The following is a 12,167-nucleotide window of genomic DNA, read 5'->3' on the forward strand; positions in this document are numbered from 1 at the left end:
ACTTACTCAATTTGCAGTAAGGCTAGAGTATACCTACTCCTATAGCTAAGTAGACAAACTATTTATTAAGGACATCATCAGAGGTCAGCAATTCCCAGCATGTGTACCAAAGCATAGTGCGCAAGGCCATTTTGCTTGACACACTACAGCTGGCCTGGAGTCTGGGGAGCTGCCACTGGCCTCAAAGACTGGGCTGCTTGGAGCAGCTGGCTGGGAGGCTGCAAGCGGCCCAGGCTCCATGGCAGGCAGGAGCTGCCCAGAGTTTGGGCTGGATGTGGTAGGCAGCCCAGAGGCTACAAACAGCTGCACTGGGCTCTAGAGCCCCAGCCAGGCTATGTGTAGGTGGCGGCAGTTGTGTACAAACCTCCAGAAAAATGGTGGGAGTGTGGCAAGGATTGTGCTGCCCGAACTTCTTCCCCGCCCTATGCCCTGAGGCACGTGTGCAGTAGTCACTGGCACAAGAGCTGGTGCCAGTGCTCCAGAGCTCAGTGCAGCTGTTTGCAGCCTCCCAGCCACCTGCTAGACCTGCCCAGAGCCTGGTCCAGCTGTGGCAGGCAGCTGGGAGGCTGCAAAGAGCTGCACCAGGCTCTGGAGCCATTGGCAGTGAGGACAGGACAGGCCCTTTCCTTGCCCTTCACCTGGAGGTGCACGTGCACCCAACCACCACCATGGAGCCATTGCCAGAGCTACAGAGCCCCACGCAGCTGTTTGTAGGCTCATGGCTGCCTGCCACAGCTGGCCTGAGCTCTGAGCAGCTGTAGGAGGCAGGCTGCAAACAGCTGCACCAGGCTACACAGCCCTGGTACCAGCTCCATGCCAGCGGTGACTGCATGTGTGCCTCAGGGTGCAAGGCAGGGAAGAGGCCAGGGAAGTTCAGCCCCAGTAACTCATGCTCATGCAGCCACCACCAGCAATAAGAATTGGGCTTCTTGCAGCTCCTCCACTCTCTGCCCCAGCACACCAAGTCAAGGCATAGGTCAGGACTGGGATGTTCTTGGCACTCCAGACAAAAATATAGCCAACCCCTGGACTGGACTCTGGTCTGCACTATATGCACACAGGAATGGAAGGAGGTGTAAAAATCCTCCCCTGTGGGCCACTTGGGTTCAATTAGTGTATGAATTGGTTTTCCTGTCTCAGTACATTTCTTTGAGATCTCAAAAATTGTCCCACTCTCCCCTGAAGCAACACCAAGATCCTTTGAAGATTTTTTAATGAAAACTAAAGACATACCCAGCCCAGTTTTGTTGTCAGTTTGATTACTGGACTTAGCTGGGGAAGGTTCAATTATTTTTCTCATATCTAACTACCAGGCTACTAGGGAATAAGTTGGTGGACCTGCTGGACCTGTCCTACTTCGTGTAAGTAAATATTCACTGGAGTCTTGAACTCATATGAAGACCCTAACCATTGGTATCAGAGCTATTCATTCTCTCCAGCTGAATGACTGTAATTATGCAAATAATGGCACGGGTTTACCTAAGCTTTAGGGCCTTGTTACATTACACTGAGACCTGCTTAAATGTGGACGGGTGTCAGTGCTAGCTTGAGTTTGAAACAGTCACACATTCAGGCAAGCAGGGGCCTGGAGGACTGAAAGATAAGAATCCCCCCCGTCCCCCGCTGCCAGACTTCCCCCCTGCCCCTTGAGGCTTCCCACCTGCCCTTTGGGACTCCCTCTGCCCCCCTTCGCCACTTACCTGTGGTGTCTGTCTAGGGGGAGTAGGCAGGGAGGGGTTAACCTACCAGCCCAGCCCCTACTGCCACTGCTGCTGGGCTGCTGCTCTTTTCCAGGCTGAGGCCAGCCCAGAGAGCAGTAGTAGTGGGGATGGTACCCAGGCAGACAGGTTAACCCTTCCCTGCCTCCTCCCCGAGCCAGAAAGCATGGGCAGCCAGAAGTAAGCAGGGTTGGGGGAGGGAGCAGTGAACGGGGATCTGAGGTTTTGGGGAGAGCAGCAGGGTGTATTGGGTCCTATCTGGGCTAGCTGGGGTGAGAGGTATTTACACTAAAGTCATTATCTTAGTGTAACGTGAGCTGGGTTACATAGATCAGAAATAATCCTGCCCTGTAGTGGTATAACCTTGAGCCATCTAACAAGTGCTTGGAACAAGTTTCCTGTGTTCGTGTGTGGACAATCCAGGGGTTAAGAGCTCCAGAAACCACCCAAAATTGCTGGGTAGCAAGGGTCTTAGAGACCCACCTGAGATTGGTCTCCAGCCTAGGTTTCAATCCTTGGTCTGAATCAAAAGGACTTAAATTGTCCCAGGTAAGTACCAGAACCAGTGGGGTATGTGCTTTTCTGGGTTGGGTTTAACCACATTTTTTATTCTAGTCAAGGAAGTATGTTCAACAATAGTTTCATTGAAATTACTGTGTCCTGCAAATAAGTTTATTTCAGATATTTTCCACACACCCCCAATTGGTAAAATATAAAATAAAATAAAATAAAAAGCTCCAACCTAAACTCTGTATCTAGGCACACAGCACTACCTTATTTCCCACTGAGTAATGACTGTAGAGTTACAGAACTTTTACTCGTAACCCTTGCACATCAGCAAGCCATGGGAGTATCATACTTTGCTGTTAGCATAGGCCAACGTCAAATTACTACCTCCCCCAGTGCAAGATGAAGCGGAGAGGGAATTTTTCAATTCTTGTCTCTGAAGCACAGTGTCTCCAGAGACTGCTCCCTGAGTGCTACAATTTGCTCATTTCTTCTTATTCAAGATTGTGCCCTGAGGCACAATCTAGCCTTTGGATTTATACAGCAAAAATAAAAAGGCACCTATCAATTGCTTGAGGCAAAAGATACTCTAGGCATCTTTTACATAAATTAAAAATAAAGTAAAAAAAAAATCATTAACCCCTGAGAATAATCTTAGTTCTTGCACACATAACCATAAGAAGAGCTGATAGATCCAATGTTCCTTTTAAATCTTCACTCTCCTTCCTACCAACCTCCTCCTTTTTTCCATGAAAATAATTGGGTTTTGCAGCATGCCCTGGAGGTCAGTAGATCAAGCTAATTTAAATCAAGGGCAAGAGAAAAATGCCAAACACCAGACACCTACCTTTTGGTTGTTCTTTCCGTTCCACCCAAATCTCTTGTTTTTCAGGTTTACCTTTGTGAATTACTATAAATAATAAAAATAATTTAGTCATCTCTACATATTGCATACTCTTAAAAAATCCCTAAATATTCTGAAAAGAAAATACTTGTATGTAAGAATAATAGATTTCAGCTGCAAATTTCAATTATATTTACCAGTCATGTTTTTTTAATTTAACTCTTTAACTCCATGTATGGGAGAAATGCAAGCTATTTTTTCATGAATGAGACTTCCTATATTTATGAAAAAAATTTGGCCTGTATTTCTGCTTTGTAACTGATTATTCAGCAATTCCAACCTAACTTGCAGGACCTGTTTTTGTCCCATTACATAAGCACTCTCCTCTCATATTCCAACATGAATAATTATTTTCCACCCTTGACACTTTCTATTCTTAACAAAAAATCGCTCACACATTGCCTCCGAAGCTATTTTTATTTTTGGAAGTGACTTCAGCCACAAGATGGATTAGCAGTGATGCATCTATTTTAATAAGAGCATAACATCAGGAAGAACAGCTGTTTAAAACACAGCCAGCTACGTCCTACCTTTAGCAGGCAGACTTCAGCTGCTAACTTATGCTCTTGTCCATGTTTTTGGAGGTCACCGTACCCCACCTCCAAAAAAATGAGATGGGGAGAAAAAACCCACTATCACCACCAATTTAAATAGTGCTTTGTAGCTACATAAAAAAAAGGGAAAGACATTACTTCCCCTCCTGCCCCCACTCCCCGCCCTTCAATTTTCTGGCAAAAACTAAAACACAGTTATGACAAGTGAACAACTGGCAGTTGTCAGAAATACAATAACACTTCTGCACTGCCATACTCCTAAATCTTTTGACAAATTTACATCAGAGATGCTAAGTGAAGGTGCAAATAACTAATATTTTTATTGGTTAAATATTTCCTCAATTAAATCATGAATTGGTTCACATTTTATTAAATAAAAGTTTAATTGAAAATGGTGAATAATTTCATTTTTTCAGGATCAGCAGCAAGCAGTTTTTTATATTATTTAGCTGTTCAGTGGGAAGAAGTTTAGGCTGAATGTATTTCAAAGCCACCTAAAATAATTTGGACACTTAATTTATGTTAAAATGAATAGGCTAGGAACACTGGAAGGATTGGGGATTCAGATTCATAATTTTAAAATGCTGAATAATGCTGACCTCCACACCCTCTAAAGCTTAGGATATTAGTATTTTTGCTGGGGTAAGGAGGATGAAACACTAACAAGATTACATATTCTTGCATATTGATTCCATATAAAAACCATCAAGAACAAGGAAGCTGAGAAACATTTCAGACAACTATGCAGCTAGCTTTTTAAAGAAAGTCTGTATAATTCTACAAATGACAGGTTTCTGAATCGTCATCCACCCTGGTTGATGAACAAAGTGTGTTATATCTGATGACATTCCTTGTAATCTATGGGCATGTCTACACAGTACATTGCGGGACGTGAAGTTATACATGAATAAGCTCTGAATGACCTAGCTTAGGTACCAGAAAGAGTACAGAGAGCTTTGTCCTAGCTAATTAGCCCTGCTGAGAAGAGCTGACAAACAGGGGTTTATTAACCCTGGGGAAGCACTCTACTACCACAGCTATGCTGCTTCTGAGTTCCAAGCTAGCACATCTATATAGCACACCGCAATGTTGTGCAGTTGTTATCTGAGCTAGGTTGTGCAGCCACAGCTTATGTCAAAAAGAATATGTAAGCAATGTGGAGCAGCATGGTAACAGCAGAGTTCATGTGCTTCCTTGGCTAGAAGGCACGTCAAACACATACATGGGAGACGATTCTTCCTTCAAGCTGCCTTTTCAATGCATTTCCCTAGAGCACCACTCTATTTCATGCTTTTGGCATCAAAGAACCAAATGAACTGTGAAAGACTCGCTGAATAATGTGTAAAGGGACCTTAAAAGTGAATGAAAGTATAATGTAAGATCCTGTTGAATGTTTGGAATGGTATAAAAGGGCTTTGGTGCATATGAAAACTACTTTTGCTTCCGTGGACCACAAGGTAAACACATGGAGGGTAGATCAGTTGGCTCCTTCATGAAGATAAAAGTAGTTTAATGCAGCTGGGCACACAGCCTGGAATGTGGATAAGCAGACACCATGTTGGCATAAGCATAAAATATTTTTCTCTGACTAGCAATAGGCTGACAGAGTCCCCTGGTCTGGTCTGAGAGTCCTATCCTGTGTGTTGCTAGCATAGTTGCTTCAGAATATGCTAATCTGAGATCATCGTGTCAACCACTACTTAATATAGACATGGTCAGAGACAAGCTTATCTGAGAAGGACAGGTGTTGCCATAATTGAAGTGTTCGCTTTCCAAGGGTCTGATGACTGGGCATCTCTGTGTGCTCAATCACAGTATGGAAGTCAGGCCACCAAAGACCACTGAGGCTTCAGCTGAATAAATATAAACAAGACTTTTTCATAAATCAACACTTTTTTCAGGAATCTGTCAACATTCAATTTGGGATGGGATCCCAGAGGACCTACCACATATAGAAGGTCTCAGGTTTTGTAGCTTGATGTCATAGAACAATATGTTTCACATTTATCGCTGTTAGCAAGTGTACATTACTAGAGCATTCTCACCCCCTTTACCAAGCTTGAATCCTTTGCCAGACCTCATCTATACCATGTCAGTGGTAGATCCCTGGAAGGATAGAGCTGTCATGTCCCATTCATGTTCTACTCATCTGATTTTGCTGATGTGCTCCAAAGCTAGAAGTTCATCTGTGAGCATGCTCCAGACTCATGTTCAGTGCCTGCTCTCAGACCTTTTGGAAACCAAGGGCTTCAGAGCAGGCACTGGGGCAAGTCTGGAATAGACTCAAGGCCAAATTGCTAGTTTGGAGTATGTTGGCAGATTGGGTGTGCAGGACATGCACAAGACCCACTGCTAATACAGTGTAGACAACGGAGAGGAAAAGATGGCTTGGTGGGATGGGGAAAGGGAAACAGGTCCTATAAGCATGTTCAGTCTACCTGTGCATAGCAATGCAGTTTTGCTACTGGGAGACAAAAGCAGTGTTTTCTTATATACAAAATCTACAAAAAACTACAATAGGGTAATGTTCATATTGCACAGGGCAGTATTCCAAAGTTAGGGAATGCCAGAAATACAGTTGTCTGTGTCACATTAATTCAGGTACCTTGTGTGTCTGCATTTTGACAACATTTGTAATGTTAACATACTCTATTTTCTCACTGTCTCAGTACACTGGGGAGATGGCTTTCTGGGAATGGACAAGAGGTCTGGTCTTCAAGATCCCTGCCTCATCTTATTCAGGTAGTGGGAAGCGGGAGAGGCAAGGAACAGCCAAGAAAGGAGACAGTCACATGGTTCCTGGAAGCTTTGTACAGGCTGAGGCTAATGGCTCCTGCTATTGCCCTTGTTTTCAGTAATGCCAAGCACTCTAACAACCTTTGTTCTCTCTTTCTCACTTTTAAAATTCCCTGTGGCATTTTTATAAAAGTAGATTTAGTTAACTCAGCTGAAATGTCTCTTCATTCTTTCTTGTGCATCATATTGCTCAGCTTAATTTATAAACTTCTTTAGGTCAATCAGGATAAAAAAAATAAAAGTCCTACCATATATGTAAATGTAATAGCAGCATCCTATTCTCATTAGTGACTGTTCTGGATTGTTATAGGTGACACTGGTAGAGAAAGTTATGAAGTCAAACACTCAGAAATTAGAAAACGCCTGGGTTAAGTTTACCTGAGCAACCCCAATATGGTTGAGACAGGGACCCTGACTCTAAAATGTCATACAGTCATGTCATTAAAGATGATATCATCAGGTTGCTGAATTTAGGCTGCAGAGGTAGCCCTAAAGCTGGCACTACCTGGCTTCTGAGTGGTTCGTTATTTAGTCTGAACATCCCTTTTATGTCATTACTGTATGTCATAGTACATATATTTAGGATTTAGAAATCAGAAATCTTGATCTGAACACTGCAGCTCACCCAAGGCACCAAACCAGAAATGAAATGTATAATTCAGGGTAATTTCTACAATACATTGAATTCAAATTGAAACACCTATTTTTAAACACTACCACCAGGGAACTAGTGGATTAGGAGCTGGGGAGCTGGAATGCCTAGCCTAGTAGCACAGCCCACCGATGAACAATGAGACTGCGGCAAGTTGGAAAAATCATTGGCTGCCTGCTTCTGTCAAAAGTTTCTGGTGGAAAAATTTCTAAATTAACTTTGCAAAGTAAAAAACTCAGAAGCTAGGGAATTCCAAGAATAAGGCTGCCTATGAAGTCTTAATTCAGCACCCTGATGTGTACGTATTATGAGGAAGCCTTTAATTTTAAGACCACCTCTTTGACAGGATTCCTGACTCATCCAATACACAACATATTCAGAAACTTCAGGAACAAGAGCAGTACTACTTTTTACAGCATTTGTGTAAACTGTGATTTCCCATGGCTTGACAAAATCTGTGTGGATTTCCCTGGGAACAGCAGAAAGCTCTTTAACGTCATCTTTGCCAAATTTCAGGGTTTTAGGTCCGAACCATGGAGGATTCCAAGACTACTCAGAAAAGAAAGTCAGAATGTATTCTTGCTAACACTGATTTTGGAAACTACAGAACAGTTTTGGATGTAACTTTGAAGGAAAAATGTAGACCGAAGCATATGGACATGTCAACCTGAATGATTAAAATGTGGTAGTTACAGGCAATTGAAAGCAAGGCCCTATAATGACAAGTGTTTGGGCACCTTACCAATCTACTATACCAATTCATTTAATTTATTAAAAGACTATTATTCACTTCACCTATAAGAAAAACAGCTGTGTGAGTCATAGGTACAAGATTTTTCTCAAACCAAAGTGTATAGTTTATAGTTAATCTTCACCATTTTTTAAAAAAAGCACAGGGGAGTCAAATTTAGTTCGCTCAGTTAGAACACTTGAGAGAGTGTTGGGTAACATTTCTCTCTCCAAAAAAAGTAAGTGCAAAAAGAAGAGAGCTATTAAAGAGACATTAATTTCATACTTAAGGAAAGTAAAAATAGTTCCCAGCTGAGTAAGTCTTAGTCTGTTGCTTTGTATAAAGATAGTGTGAGACACAAGAAGAAGAGAATGCTTCTTCCAGTTAAGAAAGGGCTTGTGTACACAGAAACACTCAGGAAAGTTAAGATTAAGAAAATAAAACTAGGCGGGTAAAATGTATTCGTTAAGCTTACAACATCTTTGTGTGGGTACACTCATGCTGAAACAGAGTGGCTTAAGTGGACTATTTCTTAATCCTTCTTGAAGGAATTCTCCAGTGAAATAAGATCCCAGAAGATGCTTAAATTCAAAATTGGAAGGGGGAGAAATCCCCACCTACATGTTGCAGGTATTTCACAATTAACTGGTTAATAGCGCACTTACATAAGAGCAGCTACATGTGCAAAGTAGCTAGTGCACAATAAAAAGCACCAACCAGCTACAGAATTAGACCTTGAAAATGTGTATTAACTCTATACCTGGTTGCTATCCAGCTTTAATTTGCACATGTAGCAGGATCTCCCCTGCAGCTAAGAGTCCCAATCAGCTGACAGGGCTCCCAGCCTCAGGGGTGCACTGTGCCCAGCATGAAAGCCCCAAGCCTTGGGGATCATGGCTGCTGTGATCCCCAAGGTTTAATGTACTAGGTCATGCATTAAACCACCAGCCCACACAGGATTCTCAATTCTGACTAAACGTCACATGCAGCCAGTACTGAGAGACCCCTGAACCTGATGGGCTCTTGGCCTCAGCTGCACCTCATGTGAGTTGCAGGACTCACAGTCTCAGTTGCTCATGAAATGCAGCTGGACTGGGAGCTCTATCAGTTGCAGGGACTCTCCTGGTTGTGTGTGGCGGTTGGATCTACCATGTAATCCCACATGTGGCATGGCAGGACGTGCAAATTGTGTGGATTACTCAATTGATCCGACCTTTACCTGCAAGTATGCACAGACCTCAATGTCTCGCATGCTATTTCCATGTATCCCCACAACTCTTCTCAATCAAGAAAGAGGAACTAGGCTTTCCTGATTGTGCAAGCATTCTCAGAGCATTTGCTTTATATGATAGCCATCTATTTTGGTGGCTTCTCAAAAATCCAGCATAAGAAAGATACCCACCTGCCTCACAAGGCTTAGGGGCTAGTGAAGTGAAACCAGCAGGCACTGAACATGAGTAGGGGGAAGAAGCCATAAGGCCACACTGCTATCTCTAATCACACCTAGGGTATGTTCAGACTGGGGATGTGGGGATAGAGGGACTGTGGGGGTGGCAGGGATTATGTGCATAGGACTGGGGGGGATTGCTCCAAAGGAATGGGCCCCCTGCTGCCCCCCCCCCCGCACTCTCCCACCCCACAGCAGCCACAGAAGCATCAGTGGCCATCCCAGTGCTCATAGCCCACAACGGACTGGCAGAGCCCCCAGCAGCACAGTGCAGCCCCAGCCACGTGGGACCCAGCACCACCTGTGCCATGCAGTGCCACACCAGCCCGACCTGCTAGTGCTTGCCCTCGGGCAGAAATGGGCCACTCCTGCTGTCACCCAGGGCCCCAGCACTGTATGCAGGGGATGCACACCCTCGTGCCTGGCCGGGTCCTGCTTCCTCAGGTGTTGTGGTAAGGTAAGTGCAGTATTGGCATTTAAATGTGGGGTGGCTGGGGTATAGAAGGAGGCTTCTGGGCAGGAGATTGACAGAAAAGAATTTGCCATTCAATTTTCAATTTAGCATTTGTCTATGCTGTAAACCTAGAGGTGTGACGACCACATGTGTAGACAAACCCATGTTAGTTTTAAACCCATGCTGAGTTAGGTAGGAGTACCAGCGTAGTTCCTGTAAGGCTATAGAGTAGGCTTCACAAATCATCCAGGCCACTAGGCATACGCTTGGCACTCCACTACACTGCCTGCAACTACTGCTATTTTTATATGACTTAGATACTTTCAAGTTAGCTCAAGGTATGTCTACATTAGAGCTACAATTGTACCTCTGGATAATTAAAGGGAATATGTCAGTCAACTGGTCTTATTTCCAAGTACTGCAAATCACACTGTGAGCACATTTTGTCAGACATTTTGAATGAAAACCTTCAGGTTTCACAAAGCCCTTTAATAAGGACATGTTTAGTGTGTGATTTTTATTTTCCATGTTATCTGTGCTTGCAGTAACAACATAATGATTACAGCTGGACTTTTGGAGACACCAAAATTATTCACAAAATTGGATCTAATTTAGCTAATGATTTCAAAGGAAAAATAATGAGGCATTCTTGAAATTTCAAAAATTTCGAAATAGAATATTTCCTTCAACAGAATCAATATGTCTTATTTTGTCACCTTCAACATGAAGTCTTCTTTACGTTTTCACTTCAAAAGACCATTTCCATTAAAAAATTGACTAAATTATTATAATAGAAAATACTTCCCAAAACGAAACAAAATATTTCTTTTGTTTTGGATGAAACATAACCTTCTGGGTTGACTCAAAACAAGCTTTTGTTGCTGCTGCTCAAATACCGCTATTCAAAAACAATTATTTCAGTCTGAACCGTCACCCCTGCAACCTCCCTTTTCCAATCCCTTTGGTTTGGTTAGGTCTTTCAACTACAAATGTTATTATTCATTCAACCCAAAGGAAACTCTGGCCTCTGAAAAAGAAAATTCCTTATCATTGTCTGAGCACTTGCCCTCCTGAGTTTGATCAATTTGAAAATTACTGAGTTTCCTGCCAATGCCATGAAGTGAGATCCTCCATTTTTTGTACGCTCATTAGTTTTCCAAATCAGGTGTGGATTAAATTATTTTATAAAAATCAGACCATTTTTTTAAGAGAACATTCTTTGCTAATGCTGTATTTTGACAATTTAAAACATTTTTGAGCCATTAAAGGTTTCTGGTATTTTGAAGATTGTTAATCTATAAGAAGCTGCACTAAAACCAAGGTACTTTTTACAGAAGAACAATGAAGGCTAAGGCTTATTAATGGATACTGTGTTTTTTAAAAGTGTTACTATTAGAAATGACATTAAATCATTGTATTGTCCCTCGATTCATGAACCAGCAGTGTACTTACCAGTATATTTGAAAAAGCAAGAATGTGCAGGGATTAAATCAATCTTTCACCTGTTATCCTCTGAATATTGTAATATTACCAGCAATTTCCAAAAAAAATGAAACTCCTAACTTAGAAATGCAAGTCTACTACACTGATCTGTGATATATTCTAGTTTCTTTTTACCAAGAAGAGACACTTGACTGTGATGGTTTAGGCAGGGACAATCCTGCCTTGAGCAGGGGGTTGCACTAGATGATCTTGTGAGGTCCCTTCCAGTCCTACTTTCCTGTGATCCTGTGATTTTTTTGAATCCAGTAGGATTTCCAATACAATAGGTAGTCACTTGGTTTAGTCTACTTAACCAATAAACTACATCAGAATATCAGGTCTTCATGGCACCTTTCTGTTTTCTTTTGGGGGATAAAATGAAATAAACTTTATGCTTTAATACTGGATCACATATTCATTACATAGTTATAACATTTTGTTAAAACTGACAATGACTAATTCTTATACAGCTTTTCCATGACTAGGTTGCAAAGTGCTTTACAAGGGAGGTCAGTAGCACAATCATAAGGGCAGTATCTCATACACTAATTGGTAAAGACCCCACTCCATAAGGCACTTATACATATGATTAACCTTCTACATTGAACAGTCTCATTGACTTCAATAATACTACTTATTTTAAAATTAAGCAAGTACATACTGGTAAGTGCTTTGTTGAATCAGTTATCAGAGTGTCTTTTATTCTTACAATAGCATTTCCTAATGAGTACCATAAGCATATTTACTTTGTGAGGTGTTTCATGAAAACCATTGAATGCAATATGTATTTATGAGTACAGTATATCACACAGTACAAAGTTCCAAAGCACTTTCACTTGTAAGGAACTTTCTTCAGCTGCTTTCATAAAAGCTTTCGTAAATGCAAAGCTTTTACAGAGAAATGTTGTTTTAGGCTGATTCCT

At 42.0% G+C, this 12,167-nt stretch overlaps 1 protein-coding gene and 1 long non-coding RNA gene across 2 annotated transcripts in view; one reads left to right on the forward strand and one right to left on the reverse strand.

Moving 5' to 3' along the window:
• TRDN (triadin) overlaps nucleotides 1-12,167 on the reverse strand; it is a 195,353-nt gene that overhangs the window by 92,900 nt on the left and 90,286 nt on the right. The window lies entirely within an intron of this gene.
• Nucleotides 1,835-7,964, forward strand: LOC109311985. The gene is made up of 3 exons (XR_002101675.1): nucleotides 1,835-2,267; nucleotides 6,353-7,648; nucleotides 7,689-7,964. It is a non-coding gene; the product is annotated as an uncharacterized LOC109311985 (long non-coding RNA).

This window comes from Crocodylus porosus, unplaced genomic scaffold (assembly GCF_001723895.1).
Source record: "Crocodylus porosus isolate Cpor-Errol unplaced genomic scaffold, CroPor_comp1, whole genome shotgun sequence".
Classification (NCBI taxonomy): domain Eukaryota; kingdom Metazoa; phylum Chordata; order Crocodylia; family Crocodylidae; genus Crocodylus; species Crocodylus porosus.